General features: G+C 48.9%; 1 protein-coding gene and 1 pseudogene across 6 annotated transcripts in view; both read left to right on the forward strand.

Moving 5' to 3' along the window:
* The first annotated feature begins 949 nt into the window (after window positions 1-949).
* AGTPBP1 (ATP/GTP binding carboxypeptidase 1) overlaps window positions 950-14327 on the forward strand; it is a 180809-nt gene continuing 167431 nt past the window's right edge. For 5 of the 6 annotated variants that reach the window (XM_058672392.1, XM_058672394.1, XM_058672396.1 and 2 more), the window contains exon 1: window positions 950-1257. The gene's annotated coding sequence lies outside the window, so the exon portion shown is untranslated. The remainder of the gene's footprint in view (window positions 1258-14327) is intronic. The other variant, XM_058672397.1, reaches the window with a different exon arrangement.
* LOC101518129 (cAMP-regulated phosphoprotein 19-like) lies at window positions 12960-13609 on the forward strand (annotated as a pseudogene).

A 14327-nucleotide genomic window follows, 5' to 3' on the forward strand; every position in this document is an offset into this window, starting at 1 on the left:
GGTAAAGACAAACAAACAAACAAACAACAAACCCCAAGCCTTCCCCGCCTTCCTTCTATTGCCTTATCTGGCTGGCTGTGGTCATTCTGCATTCCTTAGCCACCCGCCAGACAGTAGCAGACAGGACCTACGCGCCCTCACAAGACTCAACGATGTCCACGCTTGGGAACAGTGTATTACAGCACACTTCAGAACAGCGTGGACAGACAGATGGTGGCTCGCGCTTTTTCTCTGGCCTTACGGGACACATTTCCTCTTTGGCTGCAGTGGTCAACGTGGCAGTCCCGTATCTGTGATTATATGTAGGCATATTACAAAACAAACAAAAACCCGAGAAATAAATCAGCCTGCCATTCCGTCAGCCACAGCACCAGACAGATAACTTATGGAGGCCGGGTGAGGCGGCACGATGCTGTTGTTCTCCAGGAGCTTGGCAGGGTTAACTGCACATCGCTTTCAGCCCCTTCTTGGTGACTCTCCTTGAGGTTGGGAAACGTGCCAGATGTCCCCAGGGTGCAACGAGGACCTCCCCCTCCCAGGCCCGGGTCTGATGCATTAGGCAAGGCGACTGATTTCCGTTTGTCCAGTGGTTCTACAAGCCCCAGACAGTGGGTGACTGACGGTGGCGGGTGGGCGCCGGCTGGGTTCCGGGAAAAGGCTGGGGGGGGGCCTCTTGTTTGGAAGCGCAGAGAAATGGAGAGGTAAAGCACGCGGGGAGCCGCCTTCGCTGATCGCTTCGGTTGGGCTGTGACCACGCGCGGCTGGCTGCAGGCTACCAGGCAGTGGAGCCGCGCGCCCCGTGCTCTCCCCGGGGCGCCCGCCAGCCCCGCACGCAGCGGCGCGCCCTCGACCAGGTCCTCGCGCGGTCCTCGCCCCGTCCCAGCCCGGCGCGCGCGCCGCCGGCCCCTCCGAGCGCCCCACCCCCGCCCACGCACGCGCCCCGAGGCAGCTGGCCGGGGCGTGCGGTGGGCGGGGCGCCGCGCTGACGTTGCCCGGGATGCGGGCAGGTTCCGCCGCCTCCGCCACCGCCGCTGCCGCCGCCTCGCCTCGCCTCGCTGGCCAGCGGGGTTTGTATGAAAACAGCAGGCGGCGGGCGGCGAGGGATCCGCCGTGCGCCCTGCGAGCAGCCGCCGACGCGGCCGGCGCCCAGCTCGGTGCCACGGCTCGGCGCACTTGCCGCGCCAGCGCCCCATCCTGAGCCGGGGTGCGCCCCCGCCGCGGTCCGTGCGTCCTGGCCGGCAGCCCCTCACCTGACAGGTTGTGTAACGCTGGGTTTTCCTTGTGGGGCTCGAGGGTGGGAGCTGGGGGAAACCCCGCGCTGGGCGGGGGAGAGGAGAGGTAGGGCGCGTATCCTGAAACGTCCGTCGTCCCTCGCCCGGTTTCCTTGGAGGGTCCCCGGCACCGCGTCTGGGCGCAGGCCGCCCCCTCTCCGCCCTGCCCTTTCTCTCGGGTCCCAGCTCCTGTCGCCGCGTTGCCGCGCGCAGCCCGGCCAGGGGGCGAGCGCTCCGCCCTCCGCCAGCGCCCACCCACCCTGCCAGAGGCGGCTGCGGAGCTGGGGAAAGGCAGCGCGGTATGATCGGTGATGGGCACCCCGAAGCTGGTTCTGTGTTCACTGCTTGGGAGCCCTCTGCATTTCCGCCGAGAACCCCAGTCGGATGCCCCTGGATGACAGTGCAGACTTTGGCCGCAGCTGCCCTCCTGGGTTGCGGGTTCTCAGCTGCGGTGGAACCCAGAACGCAGAGGCTCCCCTCGCCTACGCCGCCCCAGCCTACCGGCATCCCCCGGGAACGGTTTAAATTGGGTGGATTTTTTCCCCCTTCAGTACCGGGAAGATAGCTGTAGAATGCAGTTGTTAATGTCTGGCTAGCTAAAAGCCCACTTCCCTTTAAACGTAGCTTGCTCAAGTGCTTTAAGGTTTACATTTAGCTGAAATTCTCATTTAGCTCATTCTGTATGCTTGCTTCTCCCTTTTCTTTTTCCTGCACAAGTTCAAAATTACAGGAGTGTTTAATGCACGATAGTTTGTAGTCAGAAATGACTCCAGTAGTCCTCTTAATCACTCCTTTTCACGCTTTTCTTTTTGTACATCAGGAGTACTTGCTTTGTTAACCCCTGAATTATTCTTACAGACTCGCTCTCTTTTTGAGAAAACCAATAGGTTATTTTGGTAGTTGTGTTATGGAATGTTTTCAGTTCTGTTAGGCCAAACAGGCGATTTATTTTAGGCACTTTAAATGGTATCTAGTTTAAGACAAATGCCACATGTTGAAAAATCAGACCAAGCCCTGGGAGACCGGTCTGTAAGCGTTTTCAGTGTGGAAATACTGTGAGATAATGCTGTTTTATACTCATGGTTTCTTCTCTTCCTAAAGGCAGGCTTTTTTCTCCCCTGCTTCTATTTGTTTTAAATTTTTATCAGGCCTTTTGGGAGACAGTCCTCATCCCCTGTCTCACTCAAACGTGGCTCACAGCCGGGGTTGGGCTGTGCTACAACCTGGAACTGGAAATTCAACTCAGACCTCCTGCTTGAGTAGCAGAAATCCCCCTGTCTGGGTGGAGGTCACTGTTTTCCAGGGTCTCCCAGTTCCCCATGCCGCTTGTCTTGAGGTGGATTGCACAGTGCAGCCAGAGGGTCCTCTGGAATCACCTCCCAGGGTCAAGGATTCACGCTGACCCCTGAAATGAAAGGACAGTTGTGAAACTAGTGGGGCAGAAGCAGCTGGGTGTGTTAAGGTTTTGTGATAGCAGTTTTGATAAGCTTTTGCAGCTGACTGGAGTCGCCCTCTGTAGAAAAGTCCAGCTCGACTACTGTGTAATGATAGGTTTACCTCCGCCAGCAGAGGCCTTGGTCTGAGACATGACATTTTGTCATTTGTGGACTGAAAAAAACAAAAACCTCCCCCATAGTTGCCCTCTTTCCAAGTGTGCTCTTTAAAGGCCCTCGGCACCTAGAAGTTGAGCAGGATCTGAGTACTGCTGGGAAACTCACCCAGGGGGAACCAGGAACTTTTGGGACCCTGCATTTTAAACTTCGTGTATTACACTGATTGCTGACATGTGTACTGTAACGTGGTAGCCAAGGGGCGTGCCTTAGAGCCAGACGAAGATTCAGTCCTACCTTTGGTTTAGGCCATTTGTTCATTCTTCTTAGGCCTCAGTTTTTTTCAACTCCAAAAATGGGATCATGGGGGTAAGTCCTGAAGATGATCTAGAGCATTGGATGAGCGTAGAAGGTGCAGGATATTTAGCCCACCCGCCTGCTGAGTGCTGTGTCTGCAGTACCTGTCATTACTGCAACTACCTTTTTTGCCTGGGTTGTCCAAGAAGTGTTAGTGCAGATGAATTCCATTTTGATCTGTTTGCTCCTGTGGGGCTGAGAGCTTATTTTCACTCTTCTGCCTTGGAAACATGTTAAGTCAGTTTTAAATAGAACAGTCAGACCCTGTGCTGCTGGCTGTCCTGGGATGTTGCTGGAGAACTTCGGAAGGATGCCTGTGTGCTCCTCCTGACAGACCCTTGGACTGTCTCCCTCGTGTTGGTGGTGGCTGCTATTTTAATCATCCTTTTCTTTGCCTGTTGTGTCCTGCCATCAAAAATATTGTCCATCAGTATTAGTGAGTGTTTATCTGATCGGCATATTACGTGTTTCAAGAATATCTATAAAATTGCTTTCATCTAAATATTCTTTGTTTTATTTTTCTTCTTAGAGTGCAGTGTTTGATACAGGTGGAGATCCCTTACTCATAAAGCTTGGGATTTGGGAATTGTTTTTTAGATATTGGAATATTTGCATATATAATTAAGTATATTGGGGAAAGGATCTAGACAGAATTCATTTATGATTTGCATTCCCCTTATATAAGTAGCCTGCAGGTATTTTTATACCACAGAAAAGTATGGTTATGTTTTTTAAATTTTTAAAATATGTATTTTTTTAATTGAAAGGAGGCTGGTTTGTGTCCCACCTGCTGCAGTTGCAGTCCAGCTGTCTGACCTGGGAAGGCAATAGAGGATGGTTCCAAGTCCTTGGGCCCCTGCACCCATGTTGCATACCTGGAACAAGTCCCTGGCTGCCAGCACTGGATCAGCTCAGCTCTGGCCGTGGTAGACATTTGAGGAGGAGAATCAGCAGATGGAAGACCTTCTCTTTCTATCTTTATGAGATCTGCCTTTCAAATAAAAAATAAAATCTTAAAAAGCAGAGTCAGGAAGAGAGAGAGAGGGAGAGGCAGAAAGATCTCCCATCTGCCTGGTTTGCTCATCAAATGGCCCTAGTGTCTGGGGTTGGGTAGAGCTGATGCCAGGAACCTGGCCATTCCTCCGGTCTTCCTCACGTTGTCAGGGACCCAAGCACCTTGGTCGTCTTCAGCTGCTTTCCCAGACACCTTTGTAGGAGCCAGATGGGAGCCATAGCCGTCATTCTTTCAAAAGTCATGTTTCATGAAAGAAGAGGCTGGTTCAACTTCTCAGTTCTGTTATGGAAGCGCTTTGCCCATCAGTTAACTTTAATTCAAACATGTGGTACAAACATTGAATGCATGTGTCCTTGTCACCCAGAGTATAAAGAGGTGTTTTGTTTCAAGATTGGGACTTAGGGAAATTAGTAAGTCCTTCATTATTCAAGGACATTCTTAAGTGAAATCTGTTCTTTTTTTTATAACTGCTGGTGCCTGAGAGTGGAAAATAGATTGCCTAAAATTATAGCTTGGTGTTACTATCTTTATGTGTTCTGAGATGCTAGTAATTTTAATTAGTATAAAAATAATTTTGATCTTGGGCCCAGTACAATGGCTCAATTGGCTTATCCTCCCCTTGCAAGTGCTGGGATCCCGTATTGGTGTGATTTGTGTCCCAGCTGCTCTACTTCCCATCCAGTTCCCTGCTTGTGGCTTGGGAAAGCAGTAAAGGTCCAAAGCCTTAGGACCCCGCACGAACATGGTTAATTCCCAGCATCAGCCCTTGTGTGAATTGGCAGGTATTAACGGTCCAACACTGCCTGGCCTGCTCCCTCTCCTGTCTCTCGCTGGTGTCGGTGCGTGCTGTTGACTGGCTAAGCCTGACCTGCGCCTGGACTTGACCCGCATGTGTGCCGATGGGTGATGCAGCCCAACCTGGCTCTCATGCTCACCAGGCCTATTCTCAGCCCTGGATCCTTTGAGTGCTGGTGGGTGCTGTGGCCTAGCCTGACATGGCTGGCCCCTCGCTCTGGCACCTCTGGTGGGATTATGCCCTAGCTTAACCTGGCCCATTCCAAGACCTGGATCTTAGTGACCGAATGGGTGCCATGACCTAGCCTAACCTGTCCCATATACATTCTGGCTTCAGCGAGTGCCGGCTGGTACTGGGGTCTAGCCCAGTTTTGTCTGCCCTTACTCCATTGACATGCATATTGGGGAGTGATGCAGGCTTGCTGAGCCCAGTCTGCCCACAAGCCCAGATCTCACACTTACCAGTGAGAGCTGCAGCCTAACAGGTGAGTCCCCAGGTCCCCCTACCAGGCCTGTTCCCAGTCCCGCATCTTGTGTGTGCTGATGCTGCTTCATCCCAGGCTGTCATGGCGCGCCCACAGTCTCAGTTCTTGCAGGCAGATGTTGCAGCCTAGCACAGGTGGACACATCCCACACCCTGTCCTGCCTTTCATGTATGCCTGTAGTTGGCTACAGCCTTGCCTGGCCTGACACGCCTCCGGCCCCAACTCTTGTGTTCCTTAGTGGGAGTTGAGACCCAGCAGGGCAGTTCCCCATGTTCCTATATCAGGCCCAGATCTCACAAGTGCCAGCAAGTACCACTGCCCTGCTTGGATGGTTTGTCCTCAGTCCCAGCCTTTGCATGTGCCAGTGGGTGCTACAGCCTGGCCCAGGATGGTCTCCTCCTAGCTCTGGGTCCTGCAAGGGTTGGGTGGGTTCCCATCAGGTGAGTTCTGCAGTTTGGCTTGAGTTGGCAGGTCACCACTCCCAGCTCTCCGGCAGGTGCTGCAGTCCCACAGAGGTGAGCCTGCAAGTCCCCTACTGAATCTGTTGTCTTTGTGTTCTGGTGGGTGTTGTGACCCACTGTCTGCTCTGACACTCAAGGGTAGGTAATGCATCCCCACCCAGCCAGCCATGTTTCCCAGCCCCAATTTTTGCATGTGCCAGTGGGTGGTGGGCAATGCAATTTAGCCCAACCCAAGTCTCACATGTTTGCAGATGGGTTGGCCTGACCCAGACATGTCCTCTGGTTTCCCGCTCTAAAGCACTCCATGTCAGCTTCCTTGCCTACCTGTGAGTGCAGTGGTTGGAAGTCTGTGGAAGTCCCTAGAAGCCATTCATCTCTTGTCAAATATGCCGTTAGCTATTCCCACTTCAGCGAGTCCCCAGATCCACTTCTCCAGGCAAGGGCCAGGTGGTGTGTCCTGGCCCATCCCCAGTATTCCCTGCCTTCCCCATATATATATATTTTTTAAGATTTTATTTTATTTTTGTTGCAAAGTCAGATATACATAGAGGAGAGACAGAGAGGAAAGTCTTCCGTCTGATGGCTCACTCCCCAAGTGACCGGTGCTGCGCCGATCTGAAGCCAGGATCCAGGAACCTCCTCCAGGTCTCCCACATGGGGGCAGGGTCCCATGGCCTTGGGTGTTCCCTACTGCTTTCCCAGACCACAAGCAGGGAACTGGATGGAAAGTGGAGCTGCGAGGTTTAGAACCGGTGCCCATATGGGATCCTAGTGCGTTCAAGGCAAGGACTTTAACTGCTGGGCCACTGTGCCGGGCCTCCCCTAATATTCTAAAAAAAAAAAAAAGGCAATTGTGCTGGCACACTGGTATTGTTAACACAAATTTGGCATTAACCAGACCCAGAGTGCCTGCCAGCTGTTGGCTGCTTTTCTCCCAGCAGTGTAACACTTGCCTGGTACAAGGTGACTTAGGCATTGCCTACTGCGGGGCGGGGCGGGTAGCGGTTTCATAATGGTTGTAGCCAGGAGCTGATTGATAACAAAGTAGTATTAGTCATGTGAAATGAGACTGAAAACAGAAAGCAGATTTGGTAGTTTATTTCTGTTTAAAATGCTCAAATTAAATATTAAATAGTGAAGGCACGGTGTGAAAAACCTCAACCTATCATTAGCTCATATGCTGAAAAAAAAAACTGCTTGGTTTCCCCTTTTATACTCCTTTAATTTCTCTCTCTTTTAACAGACTCTATGATTATTATTACTGGAAAAGCAGAGTTAGGGACAAAGGGAGAGGCAGAAAGGTCTTCTGCGCATTGGCTCACTTCCCAAATTGTGACATGGGCCAGTGCTGGGCAAGGCGGAGGCCAGGAGGCACGAGCTGCTCCGGGGTCTCCCACATGGGGCAAGGGCCCAAGGGCTTGGACTGTCTTTTGCTGCTTTTCCAGACCATAAGCAGGGAGCTGGATGAGAAGTGGAGCGCCTGGAGGCACAACAATGGCCCCGATCTCTCGTTTTTTTCTTTTTTTTTAGAGATTTTTTTTTTTTCCAGTTTAGTTTTACTTAAAAGGGTTTCAGAGAAAGAAAGGGAGAGACAAAGAGCAAGATCTTCTGTCCACCGGTTCACTCCCCTATTGACGCCATGGCCAGAGCTGTGCAGGTCAGAAGCTTGCAGCAGGAGCTTCTGAGACTCTAGTGTGGGTATAGGCGCCCGGTGTTTTGGGTCATCCTCTGCTGCTTTCCTAGGCTATCAGCAGCAGCAGCAGCTGGAACTCGAACCTGCTCCCATATGGAATGCCAGCACTGCAGGCAGGATTGAGAGCCCCCTAATTTCTCTTGTGATTTATGCTGAGTGATAGCTGTTTGGGGAGAGGTGCCCAATACTTAACTGTCTGTATGTCATATCTTATAGGAAAAGTAAACATTGTGAAGATTGTAAGTCTGGGTTTTTGGTAATAAAAGCAGTGATAAGGTTATTGGAAGATTTGTAGTTAGAATAATGTTAAAAAAATATGGTCATTGCCTGCTCACACCTGAGTTGGATGAACTAGCAAGAATATTGTTAGTAAGAGCTCTTGAGATTTAATAATTTAGGATATGCTCATTCTAGGTTTTTAAAAGTTATTTACTTGTTTATTTTTGTTACAAACCAACCAGTGTCTTTCCTCTTCTAACTTTATCTTGCTAATTTTTACTTGTATTTGAAACTTGTTTTTTTTTTTTTCCTCCCCAGTTTTTAATAGAGAGCTCGTATTAATAGAGCAGCTGGGATTAGGACCAGCACCCATATGGGATCCTGGTGCATTCAAGGCGAGAACTTTAGCCACTAGGCCACCACGCTGGGTCCCCAACCCAGTCTTTTAATTTCCGTTCTAATCCTAAAACCTATGAGTTGCTCTTTTACATATTATTAGAACATATATAATATGCTAATGTATTCATTAATGTAAATAATTATGTGAACCATAGTTCATGTGCTTTGGAACACTAAAACTTGTTACTTCTGTCAGACTTGATTTGGAGCCCATTATACAACTTTCTCTTATTCCTTCATTCTTTCAGCTTGTAAGGGTTTATGTATTTATTTGAATGGTTGAAAGAGAGATATATTTAGAGAGACAGGGGATTTTTTGTCTGCTGGTTCATTTCCCAAAGAGAGAGAGAGAGAGAGAGAGAGAGAGAGATTGAGATCTATCTATCTGCCGGTTTTCACCAAATGGTCACAGCAGCTAGGTGTAGGCCAGGCTGAAGCCATGAGCTAGGAACTCCGTCTTGGTCTCAGGAGGTCAGCAGAGCCACCTTCTGCATTCCCTGTGCACTTGCCAGAGGCTATATTGGACGTAGAACAGCTAGAATGCCAGCTCTCTGATACGGGATGTCAGGGTCTCAGCTGGTGGCTTAACCTGCTTTAAACGTTCATGTGTAAGAGGACACACAATATTTATCTTTCCATATGCAGTTTCACTAAATGTACTGAGCTCCACTGCTGTAAATGTCAGGATTTCCTTCCTTCTTATGGTTGAATAATCCCATTGTGATGGGATTCTAGGCTGAGTAGCTTGGCTGTTGAGAGTGCTGTGACTGAACACTGGAATGCAGATGTCCCTTTCATATGCTGATCTTATTTCCAAATCTTCTGTTTTCCTGTTTAATACTGACAATTTTTGCTTCATCTATTTGGATGTCTATTTATTGGGCTTGTATATATTTATAATTATTTTGCCTTCTAGTTCTGTTGGACCATTTGTTGTATCCTTTTACTAATATTTTTTGTTCTTTCTGGCATCCTTCCTTGACTTAAAACCTGTTTCATCTGATTCTAGAGTAGATACACCTGCTCTGTTTTGATTATTACTTATGTGGAAAGTCTGTCAGTTCATTTTGAACCGAGTTGTGCCTTTGACACTACAATCAGAATTATGCAGATTACATTTAGTAGGATCATATTTTTGTATCCCCTCAGCCAATCTCTGCCCCTTTATATTTGATTACTTATAAGGAAGACTTCTTTCTGTTGTTTTACCATTTTACTGTTTTCTATATGCCTTATTAGTTTTTTACTCTTTATATTCTATGTAGTTTGACTTTTACAAGGACTGATTTATTATTTTTATTTAATTATTTACTTTTATTGCAAAGTCAGATATACAGGGAGGAGGAGAGACAGAGAGGAAGACCTTCTGTCTGCCGATTCACTCCGCAAGTGGCTGCAATGGCTGGAGCTGAGCCAGTCCAAAGCCAGGAGCCAGAAGCCTCTTCTGGATCTTCCACGTGGGTGCAGGATCCCCAGGCTTTGGGCCATCCTCAAATGCTTTCCCAGGTCACAAGCAGGGAGCTGGATGGGAAACGGGGCTGCAGAGATTAAACGGGTGCCCATGTGGGATCCCGGCACGTAAAAGGCAAAGACTTTAGCCACTAGGCTACCACGCCAGGGCCCAAGGACTGATTTTAAGGTATAGTAGTTTTACTAAAAAGTTATTAATTTATTGGATAGATCATAGGTTAGAGGTAGAGAAAATTTCAAGTTAAGAATTTGAGTCTGGGAGGGGTCCAGGCCTTGGGGTTGGGGGTGGCTTGCAGCTCTCAACAGTGTGGCAGCTGTGGACGGGTGCCCCTGCTGGCGGATCCAAGGCTGGGGATTCAGGCCAAAGCCACTGCCGAAAGGCAGTGACTGAGTCCTTGGCTTTGGGCCAGCAGCGCACCCAGTGGTGCCAGGATCTGCCTGCTGGCCGCCTAACAGCAAGCTCTGGGGTTTTTAGGATATGAAATCGCTGCTTAGGGACACCCATGAATAAGGCCAGTTTTAGTGTAGGTGATAGATGAATTCTGGGTGATTCCCAGTAGCAGGGTCATGAAACTTTCGGGCAAGCGTGGGGACTGAGACCTGATGGTTTGGAGGGGAGTGTCCATAAGATCTATTTGGGCCAGACTGATTCACTAGCCTAATTAGGAATTCTAAGATGGGCTGTTAGCATAGAGCATCACTAACTGCCACACACCAGTCCACACCAAAGCTATGGATGGGGGCCTGTCTGGCAGGGCTAGGTACCATTACTTGACTGGGTGGTAGAATAGTGGACTGGTCATGTTTGGCAGGGTCAAGACACTAACCAGCACACGAGAGAACTTGGCCCAGGGGTTTAACTCTGTGGGGGAAATGTGGGCCCAACCCTGTGGAAATACATGTCCCACAGGTTAGCTTGCAAGCTGGGGTGGCCATGGGCCAAGCTAGGAGTGACCATGGCACCTGCCATCACTTACGGGTAAAGGAACCAATGGCAATCTGGGCAGGTCAAGGCAGCACCACCCAAAGCTGCATCCTGAAATAGGGTGTGGGATAGGCTGAGCTGCAACTGGAAGGGGGCGGACCAGGCAGGGCCAAGCAAATTTCAACTTGCAAAAAAGAAAAGAAATCAGGATTGAGTGCATGTCATTCCGACCTTGGCTCTTTCCCGAACTGGTCTTCATGAGGCAGGGATACTAGGCCACACCATTGAAGGCAAAGGCTGAGACAGGTGAGGGGCTAAGCCAGCTGGGTCAGAGCAACCACTGGCACGTGCACAATCTAGGGTTGGGGATAGACTTGGTTGGGGAGCTGTGAGAGTATACCCTTGCTGGGTTGGGATTCCCATGGGAGGGTGCAGGGGCTGGAGTGGGAGCTGCATTCTGGTCTGGATATGGCTGCAATATTCCTAGGCACAAGTGTGGACTGGGGCTGGGTGCACCAAGCTGGGCTAGACTCCAGCACCATCTGGTGCGCTGGAGAACCTGGGTAGATGTAGGACGGACTAGGCTGGGTCTCTGCCCCTACTGAGCCGTGTGTGAGCAGTGTCTGGGTATGGACAAGCCTTGCCTGGGGTGAAACAGCTAACGTCAAGAACTGGAATGGATGGAAGGCCAGCAGTGAGGGCTAGCCCATGGAACCACCAGTATGTGCAAGATCTGGCATAGGGAGAGGTTCTGAAGAAGGAGCTTGGGAAACTCCTCTGTCGGAACACAGCCCCCACAGGTGAGCACAAAAACCACGATAGGGAGCAACCCAGACCAGGCCAGAGGAAGATACCCATCATCATACATATGGCATAGGTGGGAGGCAGACCAGGCTGAACCTGTTCACATCAACCATTGGCGAATCCGAGCACCAACATAGAGCATGGGTCAGGCCAGTTTCAGTCACAACGCATACCAGTGCACATTAAGGAATGCTATGGTGAGTTGAGCCATACCAGATGTGGTTACAGCGCCCAAACAGCACATGTGAGAACCCGTGGGGAGGAGGCAGGGGAATGTGGCTCCCCTGCTGGACAACCACTCCCACTGGAGAGCATGAGTTGGGATGGGGGCAGACCAGACCAGGCAGGGCTATAACACTTGTGGGCCTCATGTGAGCTAGATTGGGGAAGGGCCAGGTGGGGCTGACTGTTCCAACTGGTACAAGCAAAAATTAGAGTGGGTGAGGCTTGGTTGGGCTTTTCTACATCATCAGATGGCAGAGGCTGGCCCTGGGGGCTAATTCTGTTAAGTTAAATGCCTGAACACCTGGAAAGTGTATAATCTGGAAGTTGGAGTGCCTAGTAGGGAGATAGTGGGCACCTCCCTCATGGGTAACCACTCCCACTGGAGAGCACGAAAACCAGAACAGGGGAAGGGGTGGCTAGACAGAAAGGCACCTGCCAGTATGTGTGTGGGCTGGATAGTAGGTTGGTTGGATTGAACTAGACTTCAATGGCCATTGACATGTATGAGAGCTAAATGGGGTGTGGGACAGACTGAACAATCCTGCGGTACATACTGGTATGCATGGGAACCAGGGTAGGGAGCAGGCCTGGTGGGAGTTATGGGGAGTCGCCCCAACTAGGCTGCAGCTCCCACTGGTTTGCGTGAGGACCGAATATGAAGTGGGTAGGATCGAGCTGGACTACAACACCCATTGGTTCAAGTGGAAGACAGGGCTGGAAGCAGAACTGACCCAGCGGTTGCAACGACCAGCATGAGCACAAGCTAATTGGGGCAACAAACGGTGCTGGACCCTGTACTGGCAAGCACACACAAAAATCAGGTTTGGGATCATCTCAGATGAAGTTTCTTTGGAGATCCTCCAACTGAACTGCTGATCTCAGAACCCCAACCATGAAGAGACTATGTCAGCCAGTGGATTCTGAATAGTTTTCATCGTTATTGGAGTGGAGATATTGGCAGCAATTCGGACCTGTTGAACTATCAAAACTGCTTGAGCAGGACCTTCGGAGTGTGCCTCACATCAGGGATCTGGGATGGGTGGGAGGCTGGGTGGGGCTTTTCCCTTTGTTTCTTCCCTGACCCCAGATACAGGGAAAAAAAATGAATAATGATATTAGTGTGGAAACAATGGTCTTACCCACTTTCCTGTAGCCCTTAACCCTTTGTACCCTAATCAACTAAGTAAGATTATTTAAAAAAATAATAAATAAAAAGATATATAAAAGAATTTTAATCATGGCCAGAGGAGTGGTGTTGGGAAGAGGGAGCAATATGTCTGTGCAAGCCCCCAAACAGCCTCCACAGAGGAGCAGAAGGAAATGGAAGATAAACTGACTAGTCCAGAGAAAGCTGAAGAAGCAAAATTAAAAACAGGGTATCCTTAGCTAGGGCAAAAGCCTGGAGGTTCAGATTTCTTAAAAAAAGATTGCAGAAAGGGCAAAAATATTTTGATTCTGGGGATAACAACATGGCAAAAGCAAAAATGAAGAACAAGCAACTTCCTGCTGCAGCCCCGGATAAAACGGAGGTCACTGGCGATCACATTCCCACTCCTCAGGACCTTCCTCAGTGGAAACCCTCCCTTGTTGCTAGCAAACTGGCTGGCTTTGATCAAAAGAGCTGAACTGCGTGAATCTCCTGATTGCCGTGTTTTCTCCTTGCTGTATCACCTAGCCACACCTTACTTCCTTTCATTCTCTAGGTCGTTTGAGACTGACAGCTTTGCAGGTAGTGGTAGCTTTTGCTGCTTTTGTAAGGGAATATACATGTGTAGAGTTTTTGCTTAGTTAAACAGTGCACTGATGACAAAGACACGCTAGAGGAACATAATCTACTTGAAAATAATTGTATGTACTGCCTAACTCCCAGAGTAGCACCCAACAAGTAACAAGTTTCACGGTTGTAACGGTTTGGCTTTACTTACTTCATTTTAAGTACAGCTTTGTATGTTACTCTATTGTATTGATTTCTTCTGTATTTTCCTTTTGGATTTTGTAAAACAGGAGTTTAAGAGCACAAGTGGTAAGAGAAGTCACATAATTCAAACACAACTAGATGAATTTCAAAAGATTTCTATTTCTGTGCTTAAACTTGAATGGCCTTAAACCTGTCCAGCTTTAACAGTAGAATTTGACTTGGGCAGTATTTGCCCATTCTGGTGTTTCCTGTGTGACTCAGTGTTTAACAGCTGCCGCTGGAGCTAGTGTTCTAACACACTCCTATAATGTTAGAATTCCTTTTGTTGTTGAAGATGTGAATAACGTATGCATGTGCGTTGACTGTTGAATTAACTTTGTGCTATTTTTTTTGTAAATACAATAGTTTTGCACAACCAAAAAAAAAAGAATTTTAATTCATACATCATTTGTATATAGACTCAGAATTTTGGCATTGTTTGAATTTGAAGGTAGTTATTTGAAATCTGGGTCGAGGAAGAGTTTTTAAAACAAATTGTTAAATTGAAGCATGATGAGATCCTTTTCTTCCCACAGGAGACTCCATTTATTTATTATGAAGTTAAAAGGTCATAGAGTAGAAAAAATGAGAAAGAACTTCGATGAAAGTGTCTGGGGTAGGACAGACATATCGAGAGATATTGGGGGAGAGAGAGAGAGCGAGAGAGAGAGATCTCGATTGATTTTCCATCTTCCAGTTTG

The sequence above is a fragment of the Ochotona princeps genome, chromosome 14 (genome assembly GCF_030435755.1).
Source record: "Ochotona princeps isolate mOchPri1 chromosome 14, mOchPri1.hap1, whole genome shotgun sequence".
In the NCBI taxonomy this organism is placed as follows: domain Eukaryota; kingdom Metazoa; phylum Chordata; class Mammalia; order Lagomorpha; family Ochotonidae; genus Ochotona; species Ochotona princeps.